The sequence below is a fragment of the Coregonus lavaretus genome (assembly GCF_964263955.1).
Source record: "Coregonus lavaretus genome assembly, chromosome: 9".
Lineage (NCBI taxonomy): Eukaryota > Metazoa > Chordata > Actinopteri > Salmoniformes > Salmonidae > Coregonus > Coregonus lavaretus.
Window position 1 is genome coordinate 32,015,007 of NC_139996.1, and position 13,019 is coordinate 32,028,025.

Below are 13,019 nucleotides of genomic sequence, written 5' to 3' on the forward strand. Positions count from 1 at the left end.
GGCAAGTGGTACCGGAGTGCCCAGTCTAGGTCCAAGAGGCTTCTAAACAGCTTCTACCCCCAAGCCATAAGACTCCTGAACATCTAATCAAATGGCTACCCAGACTATTTGCATTACCCCCCACCCCTCTTTTACGCTGCTGCTACTCTCTGTTTATTATCTTTGCATAGTCACTTTAATAACTCTACCTACATGTATTTATTACCCCAATTACCTCGACTAACCGGTGCCCCCGCACATTGACTCGGTACCGGTACCCCCTGTATATAGCCTCGCTTTTGTTATTTTTACTGCTGCTCTTTAATTATTTGTTACTTTTATTTTGTATTATTTTATATTGTATTCTTTTGTGATTTTTTTATTAATTTTTTATTTATAAATTTTTTGGTATTCTTTCTTAAAACTGAATTGTTGGTTAAGGGCTTGTAAGTAAGCATTTCACTGTAAGGTCTACACCTGTTGTATTCAGCACATGTGACAAATACAATTTGATTTGATTTGATTTGGTGTGGTTAGCTTGCTTTCCAGCTAGCTAGCCAGGTTAGCTTAAGCCTTGTGGTGTGAGCTAGCTCTTTGTTATTGTGGTTAGCTAAAGCCTCGAAGCATGGGCTAACCTAGTTAGCTAAAGCCTTGCAGCATTGGCTAACCAAGTCTCTGTGATTGGATACTTCGAGCCAGTGATCCGCCCCTGAGCGAAATCCCATACTGACACATAGAAATAAAACCACAGAAACATGTTGTCCATCATTGTTAATATATGTGGTCCTCTGTAGCTCAATTGGTAGAGCATGGCACTTGTAAAGCCAGGGTAGTGGGTTCGATCCCTGGGACCACCCATACGTAAAAATGTATGCACACATGACTGTAAGTCTCTTTGGATAAAAGCGTCTGCTAAATGGCATATTATTATATTATTATTATTATGTTAGCCTTACGTAACCGTGCATTGTGTGGGTGAGCGGTTTGCTGATGTCAACGTCGTGAAAAGAGTGCCCCATTGTGGCGGTGGAGTTATGGTATTGGCATAAGCTACGGACAATGAACACAATTGCATTTTATCGATGGCAATTTGAATGCACAAAAATACAGAGATCCTGAGACTTTACAATGTACATAGATTTAAAAACATTAACATGTAGTGTGTGTGTGTGTCTATCAGTTACACACTACATGTCAATATTTTGTCTGTAATGTATTTTTCGTTATATTGCGGACCCCAGTAAGACTAGCTGTCACCATTGGCGTTGGCTAATGGGATCCTAATAAATCAAATCAAATCAAATTGTGAGGCCCATTTTTTTATCTTTATTCCCAGTCATGTGAAATCAATAGATTAGGGCCTAATCAAATATTTAAATTGACTGATTTCCTCACATTAACTGTAACTCAGTAAAATCAATGAAATTAGTGCATGTTGGTTTTACATCTTTGTTCAGTATCCTTGCAACACAGTAATATTTCTATATCTCGTCTCTTGTGTAGTTAACCCTATGTTTATTAGTTTGTGTTAACTAGACCAACTGATTAGCCTCGCGGCTCTACGGTCGTGGGAGAATAACTATCTGAAGTCGAACTGCCCCCACACAAACCATTGGCCAGCACCTTTGACCAGCACTGTGCTAGCTACAGCATGCCTTAGCCACAAGGTAGCTCCTACCTCGCTAACGCATTAGCCGTGAGGCTTCTACTAGCTATCTTACTCTGATCTAAAGCCCAGGGCTTACACGTTGATTTTTTACAACAGGCATCTCAGCATAGCCCTGTTTTATACAATGGCGACTACTGCCCCATCCCAAGACGAGCCAAGCAAAGCATTCAAACCCCACGTTCTTGCACTTGCGGTTCCATGATTGCGGGGAAGGATTTTCACCTTCTATGCATCAATTGCCTGGGAAGGGAACATGCTCAGGAAACACTCGACAACCCAGAGTCCTGTAAGCATTGTACATTTCTGTCTAAAGCAGGTTTGAGGAGGATGCTAAAACACTCCACTATCTCTACCCCCTCCCTCACCCCTCAGCCACCGGCCTAGGTTGAGACTCAGCCCCCCTAAACCGAGTGTCAAGGGAAGGCGAGCCAAGGGATTATGAGGATGACGGTGGGATTAATCTCGTCAAGTCCCTGGGTCTCCCTGCCCCCAAGACAGAGAAACAGCAAATGTCCCTTACCTAGAATTGGGCTCCTCGTTGTTTCCAAGCGAGCCACGGCCAGACCGGGTAGCGAGTGGCCGGCTCTCTTGGGACCTGTACGATTGGGAAAAGACTCCCATCCCGCATGGCCCCCGCTAAGCAACTGCTTCCCGCCGTCCCGGCTTGCCTCAAGGAGGCGAGGAGCTCATGGGACAAACCCCTTACCAGGAAGATCCTGGCTAGGGGCTTCCATAGCCTGCACATGCACAATATGTAGGAATCCGGGTTTTGTAACCCTCCCATGGTTGAGCCGTCACTGGCTGACTACCTCCACCCCACACACCATGCTACTAGCACTACTGGAACTTCCCTCCCTGGAAAGACAGAGCGCTTTTCTGCCTATGTTTTCAATAAGACGTACAAAACCTCGGCGCTATCAATGAGAGCACTCAACGTGACCTTTTCATTGATGGCTTACCAGGCAGAGTTACTGGAGGAGGTGATAAAATAACTGGATTTGGATACCCTGAATCCAGATGCTTGGGATGTATGATGTATGATGTCTGATTGCAGATCTAAACCTTCATGCCGCCCGTAGTGCCATCCAAGGCTCTCGTCGTACCATGAGTATGGCGGTGTTGGGAGATAGGGCACTTTGGTTAAGTTTGTCCAGCTTAACAGACAGCTTGGACCTCCTGGATGCCCTTGTGACACCCAAGGAATTGTTTGGGCTCGCTGTCACCACCATATGGCAGAAGTGTGACATGCGTTAGAAAGAAGCCAAAGCCTTCTGCCTGCCCCGCAAACCCGTAATCCATGGCAGCCCGTTGGTCACCGCAACGCGCCCCAGCCTCACAGCATGGAGGGGGAAACATGCTGCTTCTTGGGGGACCAAACACCCCCGGTGACACAGCAGACTGCCAATACCCAGGTTAAGCCCTTGAAACAAAGCAAACCTGGAGGTAAACAGTCCTTTGATGCGGCCGCATTAAGGTTCTGTCCTCTTAACCCCCCTATGGGGGGCAAGAATGGTCAGCCAATCTAGGGCACATCCCTTAGCGGCAAATGAGGATAGTGTGCAAAGCCTACGGCTTCCTTGCCTTACCCTCTCTCTTGGGTTTAAGGTGAGCTATCCCTCCCTGTCTCATAATGATGAGCAGGGGAACAGGTTTTCTTGGCTCACTTTGAAGAACCCCTTAGCCCACCGGGTGTTTTGGGATATTTTTGGGCAATCTTATGGCAACTCCGCTCTACTGATAGAAAACATTTCCGACAGTCAGTACAGTATTTTTTACTTGTACTTTCTGGTCTGCCCTTTGCTGGGAGCCGGAGCACCAGACAGCTACAGTATCTGGAACACCCAAGTCCACTATGCTCTGGCCTTTTTTCCTCATCCCGTTTCTACCCTGCTCTTGGTTTATGCAGTTGGGCACTTGTCAGCTCTACCTTCCCTTCTCGGGAACAAGCGGCTGGGGTTATTTTTGCTCTTGTTAACCCTCCCCTCTGGGGTAGGGCCAAGACAGACCAGCTGCATAACTGCTCTATTGCTTAGGATTAGGACATCTGGGTAACCAGCATGTTTCCTTCTTCTTTTAAGCTACACCGGTTGGCGGCTAAGGTAATTCCGTTGGCCACTCTATGGCGCAAAGCCCTGCTTGGTGACACGGTATAGCCATACTTATTGCCACCTGCTAGGGATGCATTCCAAGAGGATCAAGCATGTTTTGCAAGAAACACTATGCTTATATACCTTGGACGCAATACGAGGTATACCAGTTAATTGGGAGACACTCTCTGTCCCCCATGCAGCGTTATCAAATCAAATAACATTTTATTGGTCACATACACATATTTAGCAGATGTTATTGCGGGTGTAGCAAAATGCTTGTGTTCCTAGCTCAAACAGTGCAGTAGTATGTAACAATTAACAACAATACACACAAATCTAAACGTAAAATAATGTAATTAAGAAATATATGAATATTAGGACAAGCAATGTCTGAGTGGCATTGACTAAAGTATCTCGCCCGCATGGCACGTGCGAGCTGGCACTGAGCACCTGAGAGCCCGCATTTCGCATCTATCCTGACTTTTTCTCTCCCCTATGCCTGGTACAGAGTGAGGTAATAGGCTTATCCCTCATCTTCGAGCCCCTTCTTGAACGCCCTGGTTAGCAGAGATCACTCTCCTGCTTTATAACCAGTCTTGGTAGCTACTGTTACGCAGGGATCGTCTGACCCAAACGTACGGGGAGATTTTCCACCCTGGCCCTCTAGGCATGGCCCCTGGGAGGAAAAGTCTGAATGCGACAAGCCTGCCACTCAAGATCATTGACGATCCAGAGTGCCCCAGTGCCCCTTCTACACGTTCACTGTTTGAAAATGGCAGCCTCACTCTTCCTCATGGCAGCCTCTTGAGCCGCTGGAAAGCGGGGAGATGTAATACTTCTCCTTCTAACCCGCTTTACCATCTGCCCTATGCCTGCAAAGTGAGTGAGTGGGCTGCACGCACTGTCAGCCTGCCGTTTGTGCCTTCAGTTTGCCCCAGGGTCCTCCTAGGTACCTTGTTCCCCAAACCCTGCCTTTATGCCTAGGGTCAGCGGCAACTGCTTTGTCACACCCTAGAGCTTGTGGTTACACCCACCGCTCTTCCCATTCCCGTTTACGTTTTGCGCATTTGCTTGCATGAAGCAAGAGTTTATTGGGCGTTTGGTGCAAGGGTGGGGGGGGGGGGGGGGGGCTACCTCATTAACGGCTATCCCTTGAGATAGTGGAGGCTATTGTATTGGAAAATATAATAGCAAGGGTTACAGCCCGGAAGGGCTCGTTCCACCAGAGGTATGGCTACCTATTAGGCACTGTTCTAAGGCATTTCCTTACAGGAGAATTGGGTAATTGCATGTTGGGTTACCCCTCATATGTTTATGAGGTCTTTACTAGCTGGATGTCACTGCAGCTTCGTTGGTGCATACCTCCTCAGTGTCGAAGCCTCTGAGGTGTGATGCTATTGGGACTACCCTGGCTTCGGAGAGCATGTCTGCGATACAGAAGTTGGCCATATCCCATAGTGACACATCGAAACGAGTATTAGAAATATAACTTCTATGAGAATATGAGTGAAATGTGTCACCACATTTCCCTGCTCGCAAGAGCATAAGGAAGAGAGGCATGCTTGAGAATGGCCAGTGGGCGGGCGAGTGGCTCCTTACAGGGAGGAGATTGGCTCACCTCATTCACCACTCAACCTGTCTGTCTCCACCAGACGCTGTGTCATTGGATAATTTTAGCCAGTGATCTGCCCCTGGGCGAATCCCATTGTGACACATCGCACTCATATTCTAATATATCCAGGGTTGCGTAACCCGAAGTTTTTCTAACATATCAATAGTGACACAAATATTATAGAATGAGAGACCAGAAGTCTCACAGGTGCAGTGTGACTCTGGTCAAAGCCATAATCTCTACTCCACCACATAGCAGAAGCTTTCACAGGCTAACCTCAGAAGCCACACTGCAGCTAGCATGCATCAACAACTTCTGGCTTTTCAGTTTATATCTGCTGTCAGTCCTCAGTATAACTCAAGTCACTTAACTTGACTTGGCAGTGGTGAATAGATCAAACGTAATAGTGTGGTTATTGTCCTACTCCAATTAAGTAACATAGTAGTACACCTGAAAGTTAACTTGTAATACAAGTGTGTCACATGACACATGGCCAGTCATTTCTTGTTATGACACAATGTCAGTTTAGCCCTCTGGTTTGTTTATCATGTGTACCATTTCTAGGAAGGCCATAGTGGCACTGCATTGGCTTTATTTTCTTCTGTAGAGAGCCTGTCAGAAAAACACTCGTAAATAAATACATCTAAAGATAGGAGTGCACTGTCGATCCAACATGACTCAACATGAAAGCAGCTCTAGTCATTTTCACATAGGCCATTAGAGATAAGCCATTCCTACACAATGCTTTGTAGAAGCGGAGCTCAGAGATTTACATGGTGAATCAAAATATGGCCTGTGTCAATTTAGCTTTGGAGAATAAGTTATTTCTGCTACTGCGAAGACTTTAAAAGGGCAAACTGATGGAAAATTACGAAATTAAGTAAATATGAGCGATCTTATCAGAGGTGAGATTTTCTGTCATCAGAATAGAATGCTTTGAAAAGCTCTAAAATATATCATTATGATGATTAATAGCTTTAAAAGGGTAAGGTTATTATAAAACCTTGATAACTTAACTTACACTATGAAAACTTTCTCTAGTGTTTACAAAATCAATCCAAAAAAATACATTCTAAGTTGACTTGCACTCTTAACCCTGTGTAGGCCACTTAGACAGTGGAGGGGGAGAGAAAGACAGGGATGATAGTTGTGAAAGAGGATTAACTGCAGATTGAGGCTGCCACTTTGGTTTAGGATCTTACTGCTGATTCTCCAGTATGGCCAGAGAAAGCTGAGGGGGTAAGGACACCGTCTGACTGAGGGCTCGCAGGGGAAGGGCAAAGAAGACAGAAAGAGGCTGTCGATCCTTAAGCCGCTCTGCCCTGCTCAGCAGCACATGTGCTGAGTGGGCCGTATGGGGTTGCTTACGACCAGAGGTCACAGCCAAGGGCAGGACAGTTGAAAGGTTACTGTTAGCTGCTCCCTTAGACAAACAGTGCATTAGTGAGTGGTTCATTAGTGCTTCTGTGTTAGAAACAGTGTTTCAGTCTATCAGAGGTTTATAAGCCACTGTAGTTCAGGATAATGATATCTAGGTCAGAATGATAGGGGGCTAATTGTCAACAGAGTTGCTTTGTTGATATTCTACAGTGACATAACAGGCAGATGTGATAAGAAAAAATAGGCCTATAGGAAATAATGGTGTTTTTTCTGTTTGCTTTTCCAAGTATACATTAATCCTGGAACGCACCACTGTACATTATTAGTATAAAACTTTCCTAATTTCACATTTAAAATCATAATAATGTCTACAAATATATACACTACCGTTCAAAAGTCTGAGATATCGCTTTTTCTTTGCAACTCTGCCTAGAAGGTCAGCATCCCAGAGTCGCCTCTTCACTGTTGACATTGAGACTGGTGTTTTGCGGGTACTATTTAATGAAGCTGCCAGTTGAGGACCTGTGAGGCGCCTGTTTCTCAAACTAGACACTCTAATGTATTTGTCCTCTTACTCAGTTGTGCACTGGGGCCTCCCACTCCTCTTTCTATTCTGGTTATGTCCTTGTTTTCAAAAGAAAACCTATTCTGGTTAGAGCCAGTTTGTGCTGTTCTATGTAGGGAGTAATACACAGCGTTGTACGAGATCTTCAGTTTCTTGGCAATTTCTCGCATGGAATAGCCTTCATTTCTCAGAACAAGAATAGACTGACGAGTTTCAGAAGAAAGTTATTTGTTTCTGGCCATTTTGAGCCTGTAATCGAACGCACAATTGCTGATGCTCCAGATTCTCAATTAGTCTCAAGAAGGCCAGTTTTCAGCAGTGCTAACATAATTGCAAAAGGGTTTTCTAATGATCAATTAGCCTTTTAAAATGATAAACTTGGATTAGCAAACAAAACGTGCCATTGGAACACAGGACTGATGGTTGCTGATAATGGGCCTCTGTACGCCTATGTAGATTTTACATACAAAATCAGCCGTTTCCAGCTACAATAGCCATTTACAACATTAACAATGTCTACACTGTATTTCTGATCAATTTGATGTTATTTTAATGGACAAAAAAATTGCTTTTCTTTCGAAAACAAGGACATTTCTAAGTGACCTCAAACTTTTGAACGGTAGTGTATATATATATATATAATTTTTAAAGACAAGGCAGGCTCACATATATATATATATATATATATATATATATATATATATATATATATATATATATATGAGCCTGCCTTTCCTCTAAAAATATATGAACTGCATAATAAGTGTTTGAATATGATTTGATAAATATTATAATTACATTAACTTCAAAACCACACCGCCATGTAGGAAAGTAAGCTGTATTTATGAAGTGTATATGTGGTATACTAGCCTGTGCCAGGGCTGGTCCCTGATCCCCAGGCTAAAGGTTTGGAATTCATCATCACAGCACGTTAAGGGCCTGCCTAATAAAGTTACAACTGTGCTGCATTAAAACATGATAGACGGTTTGATTTGGCATACTCCACAGAAACGTGTTTGCACAATAACACAGACTCAGTTTTGTGAGATTGAAGAAGAGAGAAAAAACGAACAAGGAGCAAATATTTTGATACACATTTTAAATTATGATTTTGTGTGTTTGTCAAACATGTCGCTGGCTGGTATCCTGGGGTAACTAACCCATTTAGCATCAAAGGTGAGGCTCTGTGGCCTGGTGGTGAGACAGGAGGCAGCCAGGGGTTTCTGGGTTTGGAGCTCAGCTCTCTGTTGGGTCGGATTGTGGGGTTGAGTAACCCTGCTAGGACACTGTGCATTCCTCTGGGTTACACAGCCATTCTAGCAGACACACACAATACAAGGGGAAATCAGAGCTGGCTTAATGCAGCGAATAAATGCAAGAAATCGATCCATATTTATGGTTTGGCCATTCTGGGATAGAAGAACTTCATTTATACCCCTTTTATTTATTAAAGGTACTTAGGAAGCTTTCCTTTAGAATTGAGAGTCTAGTGAGTACACAAGCAAACTATGGCCTAAAACATTATCTGCAGGGCTCAAGATTCTGCATCCTGCCTCCAGGTCTCACGGGAGAATGCTGGAATCTCCAGTTCGATGATGGAGCTCCAATAAACAATGAATCATGTTGCAGAGAGCATGCGCAAAGAGCTTTGTAACAAAAAAAAACGAAGCAAAGTGGACATAGAGAACAAGCATAGTTTCTCCCTGTTGTTGAACTGAGAAATATCTTTAACATAATTGCCAAAGTGCCCTCACACCTAACTTTGAGAAGAAGAGAAGAGTTGCTACATAAGGTCACAGTCACACTAGGGAATAATGAGAGAGAAACAGTGAAACAACAACTAATATAAACACATACTTTGATGAAAAAAGTTAATATCATGACCTTTGCAGATACTTGTTTTTTGTGGAGAGGTTGTATAATACACAACCTTTCTTCTTTGCTTGTCTTCTTTGTTATTTTATCGCTCTATCTAAAAAGATGAAAATAGTTCATCATGTTGCCTACTGGTTCTTTTTAACGAACAATTAGTTAGTCTTGTAGAACTCTCAAAAAAGGCTATGTAATTTGCTATAGAACTGTGCCTGTGAGCCAGCTGCAGTTGACACAGTTCAACTCTCAAGTGTACTGTAGGGGAAGTGCCTACAGTACAATGGTGTAACATGGTGAACACTACAAAATCCATGTACAGCTGACACTCTCATGAAACCAGATGGTCTTAATGATTTCCCCCCAATTCATATAAAGAGAATAACCAAAAGGACCAAAGATGACATAAAACATGAATGGAGATACATGGCAATTACAATCAAAAGTAAGTATATCAAACATAAATAAACAGCAGAGTAAATGAACAGGTAAACAAGAAAGAGGGGGAAAAGAACATGTGGCTCACCCAACTATCAAAGCAGTGATAACCTCTTTATTGGACCAAGAATATCCAGCTCCTGCCTGTCTGTCTCTTTCTTTAGCCTTCAATGCTTCCCTCGCTCGCGTTAAGCTTCCTGCAGATTTCTCCTCCTTGGGAAAAATGTCCTGGGAGGGGTAGAGAAGAGAAAGTGTTTTGCTCAGTGATTCAGAGGCATGGTGTAAACGCCAGCATTCTCTTTCTGACAACCAGCATTAATTGCAGATCAGACTCGCCCACACACTCCACATTTATCCTGTGTGTCTCCTGGAAGGAGCTGAGACCAGGCTGTGATATTCTGGTGCTATGAAGAGGAGTGCTGTGGGAGACCCTCCAGACCCACACTCCTCACACCAATCACCACCTTAGATCTTATCCCTTTTACCTGGGTCAACTTTCTCCACTCAAGCTAAAGACTGTATTTAAACATCTATGGATTTACAGAGAGACATTTAGGCCTAAACACATCCATGATGTAATACGTTACTGATAAAGGTAAAATTCATTTGATAACTTGTTGTACTGCACCCTGACATAACACTAGAGTGTAAAAATGCAACATTTGTTGCAGTAGACTATTACAGACAAGTATATCCTATGAGTGATTGCAGTAGCATATTGCATGTTCTTAAATAAGTTGACTCTACTTCAACACAACACTTTTCTGTAAGATGGGGCGAAGCTGTCTGACTTGCTGTATGCATCTCATCCACACACTATACATAAGAGGTCACGTGAAGTGCATCAGGAGCAACAGGGCCTCATTATTGGATAAGCCTTGGGTGTCTCAGAACCTAACGTTGGCGGATTGGAGGGTGCTTTGCTCTGCTGCATTAATAGTCACTATCGGCCTGCTGGGGAAGTAATGTAAATGCAATGGGGGGGGGGGAGACTCCTCCAGAGGGGACCAAAATAGATACTCAATAAAAACACACACAGATATCCCTTTATATTGCTGCCAAGACGGCTGTCCCTGAAAAACTTTGCTATTTTCATTTAGTGCCAAGCCAGGAATACCTCATGGTTGGGGAAACCATAGGGAACGTTATACATTTATCAGTCAGTCTCGACCAAACACTCTCTACACTATTTACCTTCATCTGGATTTATAAACAATGGGGTTAAGTCAAGTGAAGATGCCATAAACGTTTGTCCTTATACTGACTGAGTCAGTTTATCATCTACTATACTAAGGCCAGGTTTATTATTTTACTTTCCATTTGTGAGTTTACAAAACACAATGTTTCATATACAAGTTCAAAATGTACAATTCGTACAAACAAAAAAATCTAAATTTACACTGACAGGTACAATATGGCGTGTGGACTTTAACAAATATGTTAAATGAGCAGAGTGTAATTTGTTATAATGTTAAACGTTCACTTACTGGTAAGTATTTATGGTCATTTTCAATGGCAGATAAATGATCATGACAAATCAATGCCTCCTTCCTACCTGCTATAAATCTGTTCAGTCAGTAGAGCAGACACACGTTGAGGTCATTCTCCTAACTATTCACCATGACCTGACTGCCTCCCATCAAGCTTGTAATTAGATATTTAAACCCACAAACAGGTGCAGGGACTTATTCCATTGTGGAGTGTTGCTGTATAATTTACTCAGAGGAAACTTAATTCAGCCCTGAGTGAGAGACAAAACCTAAATTCAGATTACGTGTATAGGCATGTCCTACACAACATAGATTTTCACCTTACTCATGCAATCAATATCAGGAGAGGAGAGAGACCAATGGTGGAAAACATACATTTCTCCACAGTAGAGGTGTAAATGCAAAGCAACAACAGCAGTTACAGTAGCAGTTCTGATGGGGCAGTGGCCATCAGCTGACCAGAACCATATACATTTCAGGACTTCAGTGCAAAGCATATTATTAATAAACGGACACTTGCTATGTAGGATACTCTTATAACAATGTAATTAATATTATGTATAATAGTATGAAAAATGTATGCACTCACTAACTGTAAGTTGCTCTGGATAAGAGCGTCTGCTAAATGACTAAAATGTAAAATGTAAAAAAATTACATGCTTAGGCTACTAGTTGGTATTGTGTCACCTATTAAAATAAGAAAATCCACAACTAAGAAAATTTGAGTTTACAGTGACAGCAGTAGCCTATGGAATGGCTATAGGCAATATCCCTACTTCTAATCGCACCATCTTTAGTGGTTCAGACATCTAAATCAGCTGGCTATTATAGTGTATGTGATACAATTATAGTATGCACAGAAAATGACAATGTATTTCAGAGCAATCAAAGTATTCAAAAGCCAAACAGTCATTTGATAGCATGTAGCCTATTGTGATGATGTAATGGCATTTAAGTGAATGCTAAATAAATGTTTAATGTCGGTAAAACAAAACAAAGTTAAATTGTATTAGCAAATGCATGCCTCCCATTGTCTGAGAAGTCCCCGACACTGACTGTCAACTGATATTGCGCGCTCTATGATAGCCTATTGTAGCCACTGTAAATAAGTTACAGTAAAGTCATTGCCATTAGTAATTCAAGACGACTGATAAAAACTATTATTCTAAGAAATATCCTGAAAATGACACACTCTGAAAAAGTTTATCAAATTAACCGTAGGCTATCAAATTAAATAAGATAAAGATAGCGGAACTCTTCTAGTCTATTGGGGCAATAAGCGCAAAGACGCACGTTCATATGATCAATATGAATATGAAATAACTGTAGCCTATTCATAGGCATACAAATACAATTTTTTTTTAAATCCAGCATAGACACAGAAACTGACATAATATAATAATGCTACAGTATGGGATTGCTTTTCGATCCCAAATTCACTCAATGTCTCCCTCCTGCGCTTTCTCTCTCACACGAGTGCAATTTTGTTGCTATTTTTGTTACTCACCTTGTCTCTCAAGTCCCTCGCTGTATATAGATACTCTATATCAGAGGCTCCAATGGATACCGTGTGCGTGTGACATTAACGTAATTTTAGTCACATTTACACACGAACTGCTATTTTAGGGAGCAGCTAAACTCAGTAGAGCCAGTCTCTTGTCAGTGAGAGACTCCTCCCCTTATCTGACGAACACCAGACGAGGGAGAAATCAACCTCCTCCCACTCATGTCTCATCGTTACAAAAACTATACCCAAACTTCTTTAACTTTCATCGTAGGCTACCTATATTACCTCGATAAATGTGACTTTTACAGTGAAATAGAATGTCAAAATGACCGTGCGCGAGGGCATGATATTGGCTATATGATGACATGATTAGTAAGATGTGCTCTATGCTACTCAAAAAGGCCCAGCCTATGTATGCTA

At 42.4% G+C, this 13,019-nt stretch overlaps 1 protein-coding gene across 3 annotated transcripts in view; it reads right to left on the bottom strand.

Moving 5' to 3' along the window:
* The window catches only part of LOC311135413 (myocyte-specific enhancer factor 2A-like), a 103,738-nt gene extending 90,972 nt beyond the window's left edge, over positions 1-12,766 (bottom strand). For 2 of the 3 annotated variants that reach the window (XM_084169349.1, XM_084169350.1), the window contains exons 1-2: positions 12,600-12,761; positions 9,691-9,830 (exon numbers count right to left, since the gene is read on the bottom strand). The gene's annotated coding sequence lies outside the window, so the exon portion shown is untranslated. Of the gene's footprint in view, positions 1-9,690; positions 9,831-12,599 lie in introns of all 3 variants that reach the window. The other variant, XM_084169348.1, reaches the window with a different exon arrangement.
* Positions 12,767-13,019: the final 253 nt, after the last annotated feature.